The sequence below is a fragment of the Danio aesculapii genome, chromosome 22 (assembly GCF_903798145.1).
Source record: "Danio aesculapii chromosome 22, fDanAes4.1, whole genome shotgun sequence".
NCBI classification, from domain to species: Eukaryota; Metazoa; Chordata; class Actinopteri; order Cypriniformes; family Danionidae; genus Danio; species Danio aesculapii.
Genome location: NC_079456.1, coordinates 18927311 through 18941409, shown reverse-complemented (window position 1 = coordinate 18941409; position 14099 = coordinate 18927311). Strand labels below are relative to the sequence as shown.

Sequence of the window (14099 nt, the reverse complement as noted above, 5' to 3'; positions counted from 1 at the left end):
ATCTTGTCCTTTCTTAGACAAAAATGTTTAGAAAAATATATTTAAGGGTGACATGATGGCTCAGTGGTTAGCACTGTCGCCTCACAGCAAGAAGGTCACTGATTCGAGCCTCAGCTGGGTCAGCTGGCATTTCTGTGTAGAGTTTGCATGTTCTCCCCGTGTTTGCGTGGGTTTCCTCCGGGTGCTTCAGTTTCCCAAACAAGTCCAAAGACATGTAGTACAGATAAATTGAATAAACTAAATTGGCCGTAGAGCTTGAATTTTGAGCTTGAATGAGATGTTTCCCAGTACTGGGTTGCAGCTGGAAGGGCATCCGCTGAGTAAAATATATGCTGGATAAGTTCATTCCGCTGCGGTGACCCCTAATGAATAAAGGGACTAAGCTGCAGGAAAATGAATGAAGGAGTTGCATGCTTCGAAACCCAGATTTCTAAATACATTTTGTGAACCTCGCTTGGTTTTTTTTGGCAAGAAAAATTTCTAAATGAAGTTTGAACATTTGTAAATGTGCACACAAATTATTTTAAATTTCACGTCAGAATTGTGCAGTAATCAGGTTATACTGTTAAATATCACACATAACTTCATATAAGCTGACAAAAATCTGAATTACAGACCAAGCTACTATTCATTCTGGGATAATTATCTTATTAATTTTTATAACACTTTGTCGAAGTTGTGCCTCTAGTTCAGAGATGCCCAAACTAGGGTCCGTGGGCCAAAGTTGGCCCATGATAACCTTTGATTCGGCCCTCCATACCATCTGAGAAGAGAGGAAGAACGATAGGATGGTTTCGAGATTGTCAAATCAAATTTAATGTTTGTTTGTTTTACTTTTAAAAGCTAACTGAAATTAAACGTTTTAATTAAATGTGTAAATCAAATCAGATTTTGTTTAAATGTACAATACTGTCACTTGACAATGCAGAGACTTTGGTAAGCAAGTTAAGCCAAAGGCAGATTCAGCAATGAACTTCACTGTGTTATTAATGTGATTGTTTGTTCTTTAAAAAAGTTTTACTGCATTAGTTAATACGATTTAAAGTAATGTTTTATTTTGAAATTTTGTAAAATAAGTTAGGAAATTACCCATGGCAACTTTAATGTATTTAAGTTTGGTATATGTCTCTTCAGCCCACGGCTCTCGATGATATTTGGTTTTTGGCCCTTTATACAAAAAAAGATTTGAGCACCCTTGCTCTAGTTAATAAAAACACTACTCAAAGCATCAAAATACTTCTTGAAACGCACTAAAAGACACAAGAGAAAAAAAAAATCACAGATTACAAGGAAATATTTTTTTCACTATTTATTTTTTAGATTAAATACAAGACAATTGTGCAGTTCAGTTGAATAGTTACAGTTTAAAAACACAGACACATAATCTGAATAACTATGCAATGGAATCTAAATATATAACTCTGTCTGAAAAACACCTGTCTGCTTATATTCCTGAATATCTACCCCTTCATCTAAATATCTATCCAAATATCCACAAAGCTACCTGAATATCCACCCAAATATATACCTGAATATATGCAGTCAAAGGTGAAATAATTAGTTATTAAACATTTTAATTCTTTTTCAATATTTCCCAAGAGATGTTTAACGGAGAGCACATTTGTACACATAATAGTTTTAATAACTGATCTAATAACTCTGCTTTTGTTTCTGTCATGATGACAGTACGTGATATTTTACTAGTTATTTTTGTAGGATAGTATTCAGCCTAAAGTGCAATTTAAAGACTAATTTAATGTTAATTAGGTTAACTACACTGCAAAAACTGCTGGATTCCAAACAATTCCTTCAAGTTGTCCCAACACAAATAGATTAAGTTAACTTGTTTTTACAAATTAAATTGGATTGACCATAAATCAATTAAGCTGTACTCAAAAAACCACAAGAACTCTGTTGTTTCAGCTCATTTTCAATAAGCAGTTGGAAGTAACAAAAAATCTTTATTTATTTTTTTTTTTTTAATTTATGTATGATAGTTCGGTTAATTAGGCAAGTTACTGGACAACATTGATTTGTTTTGTAGCCAAAACCCCCCTAAAATAACATTTCTAATAATATTGACCCTGAAAGGAATCTTTTTAAAATGTAAAAACCTGCTTTTATTCCAACCAAACTAAAAGAAGTAACACTTTCTCCAGAAGATAAGATATATAATTGGAAGTACTGTGAAACTTTCCTTGCTCTGTTAAACATCGCTTGGGGAATATAAAAAAAAGAATTAAAGTAGGGCTAACAATCTGGCCTTCTATTGTAAAAGGACATCTATATGCAGTAATGTTTATTTGAAAATCTGGTCACACTTTATTTTTATGGTCTATTTGTTGAATTTAAGTTACATTGCATCTACATGCCAACTATTCTCATTAGACTATAAGTAGACTGTTAGGGTTAGGGTTAGTGTAAGCTGACATGTACTTGCAAAGTTTCTTATAGTCAATTAACTGTCTGTTTAGCAGCAGTATCAGCAGATATTAAGCAGACAGTCTACTAATACTCAAATGGACCATCAAAATAAAGTGTTACCTAAAATCTATCCTGATATCTTTTTTAGAATAAATAAAATCCCAATATGTGTCCATCTACATGAATACAGTATCTATCCAAACATCAACTCAAAGATCTGCCCTATCTAGCTCTAATATCTATAATTGAAGTATAATATCTATAATATACTTTGTAGTACTGTAGATTTAAAAAACTTACCATTGTTGGTCAAAATTACTTACTTGTAAGAAGACAGATCCAAGAAAAACAGCAATAACAGTGTTTTTTTTTGTGATAGAATAACTAAAACAAATTGGGGGAAATATAAGAAAAAACATCTCCTCTTGATGATCTGCTTGTTGTGCTGAGATTTCTTCTGTTTTTTTTCTGCTTTTTCACAACACCTGAGAACACACACACAAATACTAAATTAGTACACCGGTTTGATCACTCCAACAGTTGAAAGAACCCAATACCAAAAGCACACTTCCTATCCACAATTATCTACAATCATATGGCGCATGATGTTTTGCGTGACTTGTGGGAGGGGCTTCTGTTAAACTGTAAACAATCACTGAGGTGTTTTTAAAAGCTGTATTCAGTGAGGTTTCAATATTCTCCTCACAGTTATCCATCCAATAAATCGACGAAATGTCGTAGAATCAACAAATTACCTTTGGCAGATGATGAGGAAACCCAAAAACTCAATATTATGACCATTCATTCATTCATTTTCCTTCGACTTAGTTCTTTATTTATCAGGAGTCACCAGAGCGGAATGAATTGCCAACGATTACAGCTTATGTTTCATGCACCGGATGCCCTTCCAGCCGCAACCCAGTACTAAGAAACACCCATACACTCTCACATTCACACACATTCATACACTATGGCCAATTTAGTTTATTCAATTCACCTATAGCGCATGTCTTTGGACTCTGGGGGAGACCGGAGCAGCGCTCAGAGGAAACCCACGCAAACACGGGGAGAACATGCAAACTCCACACAGAAATGCCAACTGGCCCAGCCAGGATTCGAACCAGCGACCTTCTTGCTGTGTGCTAACCACTGAGCCACCGTGCCACCCATATTACGAACACACTCAATATTACTGTACTGTAGGGAATATAAAAAGAAAATTATTTCTACCACAGATATGCTTGTGGTACTAATGTCACGCTAAACTACCAAGCTTAACATTATTTACATTGATGATTGTAGTGGCAATTTTCTTTAAGGAGGCTCTCTCAGTGCTCAAGAAGACAAATTCTTACCCAAAGTGTCTTTTAAAGTTTGAATTTTTTGCAAAGAAGGTCTCACAATCATACATCAACGACAGTTTCTGCAGAGAGTGAGACGCAGAAACAGAGTGCGTTCTCTTTTTATCTAGTTTGTAATGTCCACAAGGTCATCAGTGACATACAGGATGAATCACAGTTACTTCAGTGCTCAAACTTCATTTTTGACCATCTACATTTCAGCCTTACATCCCATCCCAACACGTAGTTTGTTAAATCACCATGTACTTATCCAGATCTTGTCTGGTGACAAACAGATGTTAAAGTGGTCACACTTGGTCTAACGTAAACAGTACATCCATGGAAGAATAAAGGAACAGACCTTTATAACTAGAACAAATGAGTATATAAATGAATATAAGATGAATAAAATTAATTTCCACCACATGATAAAAATACTAAACAAAGCGGACCTGTACCTCTCACTGAGTTTTTGACTATGCATGGGGAAAATAAGTATTGATCACGTCACCATTTTTCTCAGAAAACATTTCTAAAGGTGCCATTGACTTGAATATCCCCGGATGTTGGTAACAACCAAAGAAATCTATATAAGCAAAGAAAACGATATCAATTAGTTTACAAATAAAGTTATGCATAATAAAATTTAATGACGCAGGAAAAATGATTGAACACATGAAGAAAGAGAGGTGTAGAAAGGCAGTGAAAGCCCAGACAGCAGCTGAAATCTCTCAGTAGTTCTTCAGCAACCCTCTGCACTTCATCATTGTATATGAATATTAGCTGCTTCAGTCCAACATCTACATTAGCAGGATGATGGAGATGAAACCAGGGTGGGCATTTTTAGCAAGAAAATGATCCAAAACACAGCCATGGAAACTCTCAAATGCTTTCAGAGAAAGAAAATCAAGAAATAAGTGTCCAGCCACCTATTTTTAGGCGCACTATTGAAATATTGCATGAAAAATGCTTAATGGTAATGCCAAGATGCGTACAATTTTTTGTAAAAGTGTATTCAATAAGAAAAACTAAAATGGAAACATGTTTACTGCATACATTTCAAAATACACATAAAAAAGTAATGTGAATTTGTTTTAAACAGATCATGTGATCTGTAAAAATTGGGAGAGATAGAACTGCATAAATGGGCAAACCAGCAGGCCGACTGCATTGACTGAAACAACAATTCAGATTTTTTTACAATCTAAAAGTCTGTCAGCCAAATTTTGTCAGCAAATTGGTCCATTACCTTCTAGAGCAGGGGTAGGGAACCTCGGGAGCCACATGTGGCTCTTTGACTAAAAATATGTGTCTCTCCAGCTGTCTCTCTTCAACAATATTATAAAGTTTAAAAGATTATAACTGTCACTAAAAATCAGTTTTCTATTGAAAATACCGTTTCATTTCTAATGTATTTTTACAGCAAAATGAATAAGGACTTTAAAATAAAAGGATGTTTCAATCAATGCACATGTGTGGCGCTGTGGTTTAACTTGAATCGTGACACCAATAAAGGGTTAGCAACTTACATTTCTATGGTAACCTCACGCATGTAAATTCAAACATTTCATGAGTGGCAATGGCAAAAAGAAAAAGAATTATAAACACTGTCCTTTCTTAATACATTGTGATGCATCATATCCCCCCCCCCCCCCCACAATGGCAATTCAAAGTGCTTTACATAAGCAAGAATAAAAAAGAACAGTATAAGTAAAAAAATATATATATCAGAAAAAATGTCTACAGCAACTTCTCCTACTGCAAATTCAGTTTTTCTTTTTGATATTCTGCCGCCAGTTTATCAGGAAGTGACGATTTCATTTTCGTTGACTCACTGGCAGGAAACGGTGCTTAATTTGCAAATATTTATGCAAATATATTCCAGTTTTGCACATAAATTTGCATCTTTTGTATGTAAACAGCTATTGAATGTACACCACTTGAAAGAGGCGTGGCTTGAGTTCAGTGGGAGGGGCTTGGGAATTTATTGACTTGCACATGGATGCCAGGACGTGGAGCTGTGTTTACTAGCGTCAGTCTGAAGGGGCAGGAGAAGCAGACTTTATCAGCCATGATGTTTGACCCGAGCGCAGAGCCAGACAGGGGTCAGAGGCAGGACTGTCTGGGCGCTGGGCTTGACCTCAGGCCTGTGGGGGTGGAGCAAGAGGCTTGTTGGTTCCAGTCTGGGGGGCTTAATATCACCTCTGGGGATTGAGGTGCAGACAGACCAACCACTGACCCTGCTTAATCATCAGTGCACAACGGCTGGCCTGCTTGGTCATGGGACAGTGTCATGGTGAACGGCTGAGACGTTATGGAGATCAAACATGGATGTCAGATGTAGAGGATGAAGTGAGGTCTCTATGGTTTCTATTGGAAAATGTGTTCAATCAGATTTGTGTTTTGTGATAAATATTATGTTTTTTTGAACCAATAAGCATGTCACGTGTATGAGGAAACTAAAAATGTAAAAAAAAAATTTATGATAATAATTTAGAAATTATTTAAAATATATATAATATATAAATAGTATAATAAGTTATATTATATTATTAATCTAAATGATATTATATTATATTATATTAAATTATATTATATTAAATTATATTATTTTATATTAAATTATATTATATTATTTTATATTAAATGATATTATATTATTTTATATTATATTAAATTATATTATATTATATTATATTAAATTAAAGTATATTATATTATATGAAATTATATTATATTATATTATTTTATATTATATCAAAGTATATTATATTATATTAAATTTTATTATCAAAAATATTTTGTAATTTTATTTTTTAACTAAACTGAAACTGAAATTAAAACAACAGAAAAAACCCTAACAGAAAAATAAAAACTAATTCAAATAAAATTAATATTACAAAATAATATTGATAAAAATAATAGAAAATAATAACATTTATAATAAAATCTATAATAGTACTTAAATGATACTAACATATATTAATACTAAATGTGTGTGTGTGTGTGTGTGTGTGTGCTATAACATTTAAATTCTTATATGTATATTTAAAAAAATGTCAAATAACTGTAATATTTAGCTTTAAAAAGATATAAAAACATTGACTTAAAAAACAGCAGAAAAGACAACAAAATTTTGATAACCCCCTAAAAAACTCTGCCTTATAGTAATTTCATCTTAACCTTTGCACTAGACTTCCCAATCCAGCTAATGTCTAACCTTTTACCGGTCAAGGCTTTGGATTGTGATTTATTTGAATACTCCGACTGTAAACAAACCAGTTAGCTTGAAGCTATAGACTAGCAACCGTTGAAGACACATCGTGTCAAAGCCAATCTAATATATCCTGCAGATCTGGATGGGGCAGAAATAACCCACGTCTGGACCCCCCCTCAATAGCGAAAACACATATATACGACGCAGACAGGGATTTTATGAAGGGGGGCTCATGTCTGATGTCCCATTAGGATTTGAACGCTGGTTAAACCCCCCTCTAGACTTTCTGCTTCTGGGTCCTATTATTTGAGGCAAGCTGTTGACTGCATATTAATTCTGCATCATCAATGACTGAAATAAAGGAGGAAACATATGCTTTCTCTACAGTAGACTACTGAATAATGAAATGTTTGTTCGGTTAACAAAGCTTGGCTAACTGGTTAGTTGCATCATTTTGCAGGGTGTAGAGGAGGAGGAGGAGACTGGAGTCAGTGCTGAAATGACCTGCATTGGTTTTTATTTTGTTTGGCTTCTTTTTTTTTGCTTAATGATACAGACTGTCAAGAGAGAGGATAGAAAGTGATGAGGAGCAGCAGTGAGCAGGACCTGCACTTGCATCATGCAGGAGAGACACAGATTAATGTGTGTTAGAGCACATGTGCTGACTGCTGGGGCACTTTATTATTTAAAAAAATAGACAATAATACTTTTAATATTTGTAATTCAATTAAAACTTTATGTAAAACAATAAATAATATATAATAAAAATAGGCAGATTTGTTACAGTTACTGTTATTGTTATCGTTAAAGTGTTTTGTAATATTTTTATTGTTTAACATATGTGAATTGAACATATATTTAACATAAATAAATATATATCTACTGTATATATGTGTATTTTTATATATATATAACACATATATACAGTATATATATACACACAAATATACAGTATATATATATATATATATATATATATATATATATATATATATATATATATATATATATATATATATGAGGTTGCACCGACTAGTCGACTTATTGACTAGTCGACTTTAATGCTCTGCCTTTTGATCGATGTCGACTAGTCGCGTTGTGCCGATCACATGGTTAGACCTGAACTATATGGCAGCTTTACACACAAAGGTGGTTTACTATATGAAACTGCCCTCAGATTTTTTAAAGTAATTTTTAAAATATTATTTTTCTTATGTCAGATTCACGTGAACTTTGAGTGAACTTTAAATCGTCAAACAGATGCCAAGTAGGTCGCTACATGCAAATACCCTAGAACATCACGTTTCCGCAACCGTGGTAAAGTAATGTGATTGGCTATTGCCCTCTGCGAAGCGTAGACGCGGATATGTTTTGTGAATGATCTGTGAAGCACGCAGAAACAATAAAGTGCACAGCCGCGGAGGTGTGACAAACTTTATAGTGAATGTAAATATCATCCTAGGTGAAGAACGCAATGGAGATGTGCAGACTTTTGACTTCCAAAAATCTTAAGTCGTTCAATCCCTTATATATATATATATATATATATAGTTGAAGTCAGAATTATTATCCCCCCTGAATTATTAGCCCCCCTGTTTATTTTTTTCCCAATTTCTGTTTAACAGAGACATTTTTTTCAACACATTTCTAATCATAATAGTTTTAATAACTCATTTCTAATAACTGATTTATTTTATCTTTACCATGATGACAGTAAATAATATTTCACTAGATATTTTTCAAGACACTTCTATACAGCTTAAAGTCACATTTAAAGGCTTAACTAGGTTAATTAGATTAGCTAGGCAGGAAATGGTAATTAGGCAAGTTTTTGTATGATGAACACTTTTAAATAAAAACAAATTAACTTATGATAAAATAACTGTAAATAAAGCACTTTAAATCAGAAAATGTAAAAATAGATAAACATAAACATATAACAAAATAAAAAGAACTACCACATTAAAAGTTAGTTTTTAGAGAATCTATTCATTATTTATATTAAATTGTGTAAACAAAAATATAAAACACAAAAAATACATTAAATAAATATTTAATACAGTATGGGTGTTTCCCAGTGATGCAGCTAGAAGGACATCCGCTGTGTAAAACATATGCTCTATAATTTGGCGGTTCATTCTGCTGTGGTGACCCGTGATCAATAAAGGGACTAAGCCGAAAAGAAAAAGAATAAATGAATATTTAATACAATTATATTTCAGATTTCTGATGATATTATACATGTTATTATTGTGTCTTTCAAAAAAATTCACCATATTTGTCACCTGATCAATGTATGCTAAAAATAAACAACCATTACACCGGTCCCAAATTTAGCACTATATATATATATATATATGCACAGAAAAAGAGATACAGATCTGGACAGCAAAGACTTCCTTAGGGTTGCCAGATCTGCAATTGAATCCACATCTACATGCCAAATCGCAGTATTCTGTGTCCCTCTATTTGCTAGATAAAAGACGTCTGATCATACAACACCCCCCCCCCCCCCCCTGACCTTGACCTCTAGGGTCCTTCTTCAACTGCAGCTGAATAGAGCAGCTGGAGTGTCTAGCCGGCGAATCACTGAATATTTGACACTTTTACACTTTCCCACGTTAAAACAAGATGATATTTGGACAACAATTCGAGTTTTTGCAATGCTTAGAAATGCGTAATTCAAATTAAAACAACAACAACACACACACACACATAAAATTTTATGTTTAAAAACGGTCCAGATGTGCTGTGAAACCAGATCCAAATGTGTCTGTGTGAATGAACAGATTTCATGTTTATTAATAAGCTTTGTTAAAAACAAAAAAAATCTGATGTTTACTAACCAAATCCAAATGTTGTGTGAAACCAGATTCTAATGTGTCAGAGTGAATGTTCAGATTCGAGGTTTAGTAAAAATATACACATTTTCTTAATAAAAAACTAAACAAACAAAAAAGAAATCTGATGTTTACAAACACAACCCTAAATTGGAGTGAAACCAGATTTGAATGTGAGACTGTGAATGGTCAGATTTTTGCTTTATTAATAAATATACAAATATTCTTAAAAAAACAACAAAAAAAAACAAACAAACAAAAAACAAAAGGGAAATCTGATGCTTATAATCCCAATCCAAATGTGGTATGAAAACAGATTCTAATCTGTCAGTGTAACTGTTCAAATGTCAGGTTTATTAATTATATCCAAATTTTGCTAATAAAAAATCTTATCTAAAGAAACAAAAAAGAAATATGATGCTTACAAACCCAATCTTAAAATGGAGTGAAACCAGATTCGAATGTGAGAGTGTGAATGCTCAGATTTTTGGTTTATTAATACATATTGTTAAAAAATGTGTATAACAAATAATGGAAAATGTATTGAACAAATAAAAAAAATTAAATAAAAACTCAAAACAAATACGAAATCTGATGCTTACCATCCCAATTCAAATGTGGTGTGAATGCAGATTCTAATCTGTTAGTGTGAATGTTCAGATTTCAGGTTTATTAAAGGTATCCAAAGTTCATTCATTCATTCATTTTCTTTTTGGCTTAATCCCTTTATTAATCTGGGGTCACCACAGCGGAATGAACTGGCAACTTATCCAGCACGTTTTTACACAGCGGATGCCCTTCCAGCCGCAACCCATCTCTGGGAAACAGACACACTACAGACACACTACAGACAATCTAGCCTACCCAATTCACCTGTACTGCATTTCTTTGGACTGTGGGGGAAACTGGAGCACACGGAGGAAACCCACGTGAACGCAGGGAGAACATGCAAACTCCACACAGAAACGTCAACTGAGCCGAGGCTCGAACCAGCGACCTTCTTGCTGTGAGACGACAGCACTACCTACTGCGCCACTGTGTCGCTGTATCCAAAGTTGGATAATATAAAAAACTAACCTAAACAAACAAAAATGAAATCTTTATGCATAATAAAACCCAATCCTAAAGGTTTTGTGAAAAAGATTTAATGTGTTAGTGTGAATGCTCAGATTTATGGTTTAATAAAAAAATTGTTCAAAGAAATTATTGAACAAATACTGAAAAATGAATTTAACGCACATATATATATATATATATATATATATATATATATATATATATATATATATATATATATATATATATAGAATAACTGAAAACAAATACGATATCTGATGCTTACCATCCCAATTAAAATGTGGTGTGAATCCAGATTATAATCTGTCAGTGGGAATACTCAGATTTAAAGTATTTCCATTTTTGATTTTTATTGTGTGATTTATTTTCTATGTATAAAAAGCATTGTAGTCTCTAAATACTTGCTTGGCTTTCTCTAAAGCTTGGATTTTGGATGTAATTTAGATCATTAATGTAGATTACTTAGATTATTTTACTGTTCATTGAAAGCCTACTGTATTTGAAGCTTACTAAAAACTTATTTAAATATTAAATTAAGTAAAAAAAGAATAAATATAACATATTTATATATTTATATAACAACAACTTTGTAATTTTATGTTTACAAATCTAATCCAAATGTGCCTTGAAACCAAATTCCAAACGTTAAGTGTGAACGTCAGATTTCAAGTCAGTTTAATAAAATCCCATATTTATTATTTAGATAATCCATGTATCATTTTGTATAGATAAATAAAAACATTGCAGTCACTAAATATTAGTTATTTTAAATGATTTAAAAATGATTGTTTCAATTTTAAATCCGTTTTCACTTTAGTTTTTTCCTAAGATTAATTAAAAGAACTGCTGTCACTAAACATTAGCTTGATTCTCTCTAAAGCTCATTTAAAGATATACTGTAGACCACCACAGCCCTCCCTCGCTCACTTGTCTCTCTCCACTGACAGCCTGAGGACCCCTGGATACTTCCGTACAGCTGCCTGCAATGTGCCTGTCTGAAATGCAAAACAATGCCGTCGACATGTCTCGAGCCAAACATGAAAACTCATTATTCAGCGTGGATCACAGGGCATTAGATGAATGTAATTACTTTCAGTTGCAATTTATTGAAGGTTTACGTGACCTGTTCTGGCTTTTTCCTTCGTCGTCTTCTCATAATCTACTGTTGGGATGCGACTCATTTTTACAGACACCTGTATTCTGGTACACAAGATCCAGCAAAGCTGGTGGTCTGCGTGTTTGCCTTCATCTGAATACATTTACATGCAAATTGTGCTACGCTGGCAGATACTAAGCACCGCCGAGACTCCACTGAGCAGGACAGTGTCCAAAATATCCTAATATACAGGCAGATCAGACAGCTTCTCCACTGAATCAGCCACATGTTCAGCACGGTGTCACGATCTTCCTGCAATCCCATAATTATATAATCATAACAGAACAATCCAGATGGGAAAAGAGCCGCTAAGCAGGACGGGAGGTGGAAAACGCATTAGAATATTATAAAACAGCAAAGTCAACGCAAGAGTAAAAATAGGCAGGATGACATGTACTGTTAAAAAATGACAGATTCATAATGTTTTTAATGATTATTATTATTATTATTATTATTATTATTATTATTATTAATAATAATAATAATAATAATAATAATAATAATAATAAAATCCCCAAATATATTTTTAAACATGACTGAACACCAAACAGAAGTCTATAAATTAGCTGCCAATTTCTACAATGGACATAAAATACGCATAATTTATGAATAATTTATTCTATTTAAACAAAAATTTTAAAGTATATTTTATAAGTGTATTTTAAATATTTATTGATTGTCACTCTTCTTTACTTTTTTGATGAATTTATAACAAAATACTAACAAAATTTGTTACAGAAATGACTTAAAACGTATTAAATTACATGATTAAATACATTATACGTTTAATTAATAATCTTATTTATAATATATACTTACTTATATTAACTTATGTTGTTTTAAAAAAAAGGAACAAACATTATATTAAGCATAAATATTTTAAACACACACACACACGCTCACAGTTATTTATGTGTTATTTATTATCATGCTATATTTGACTTATTTTAATTTATTAAAATATTATATTAAATGTTATATTAAGCATACATATTATATAAAATAATATAAATAAATAAACAATATATAAATAATATAGAAATATTATATTAAGCAAAATATTATATAAAATAATACAAATAAATGAATAATATAGAAATAATAATATAGAAATAATATGGAAATGTTATATTAAGCATAAATATTTTAAACACACACGCACACACTCACAGTTATTTATTTGTGTTATTTATTATCATGCTTTATTTTACTTATTTTAATTTATTATTTGTAGTATAATAATAATTATCATCATCAATAGGTAACGTGATTATCTTCACGAACATAAAAATAATTATTCATATACGTCAGATTTCATGTTATTTTGTCCGCAATGCCTCCCCCAAAATAATTTTTAAACTAAAATTTGAGAATTCACACTGTCGCATTTTAATCTGCGTCAAATAATTTCGTTTTGTTTGTGTGTGCAAGCATGTTTCACAAAACAAGACATTTAACAGTATACACACACAAAGACACACATATTTTTATAATATATAGATATTTTTAACTGAAAAGTTGCTTATTCCCTTGTTAACATAATTATTTTGAATTCTTAAATGTTTCAACACATATTCAAGGCCCGTTCTCTTTTTTATTTATTAATACTACAATTATTTATCAACCTCACACTGATGCCCGCCTCACTATACAGTGACAAAATCCTGAAGCATCTCCTCATTAAACCCTAAACAACGCTGATGTACTTGAGTGTGTGTGAGCAGCTCTAGAGACGAACAAATGAACACGAGAACTGGAGCGGGTCAGCGAGGAGCAGCCGGAGCCCCAGAGGAGACCGAGTGTCAACCCCAGCTGGGCGGACATTTTGTTGACATGCTGATAGGGATTTAAGCAGTGGGTGGGTGTGGGTGTGTGTGTGTGTGAGGTGAGAGAATGAGCCGGAAAGGAGAGAGAGGCTCAAAACAGCAGCGTTTCTGAGCTTGATTTCAGCGCGAGTTTGAGACGATTAAGGAAGAGGGGTAAAGACGGGGACGGGTCCATTGAGACGGCGGGGCGGAGGGGGTGAGGACTTTTTTCAGCTGAGC

The 14099-nt window shown here is 32.8% G+C and overlaps 1 long non-coding RNA gene across 4 annotated transcripts in view; it reads right to left on the bottom strand.

Moving 5' to 3' along the window:
* Nucleotides 1–1339: 1339 nt before the first annotated feature.
* Nucleotides 1340–14099, bottom strand: part of LOC130215426 (uncharacterized) — a 58014-nt gene continuing 45254 nt past the window's right edge. For all 4 annotated transcript variants that reach the window (XR_008835703.1, XR_008835705.1, XR_008835704.1 and 1 more), the window contains one exon: nucleotides 1340–2909. This is a non-coding gene — a long non-coding RNA (uncharacterized LOC130215426). The remainder of the gene's footprint in view (nucleotides 2910–14099) is intronic.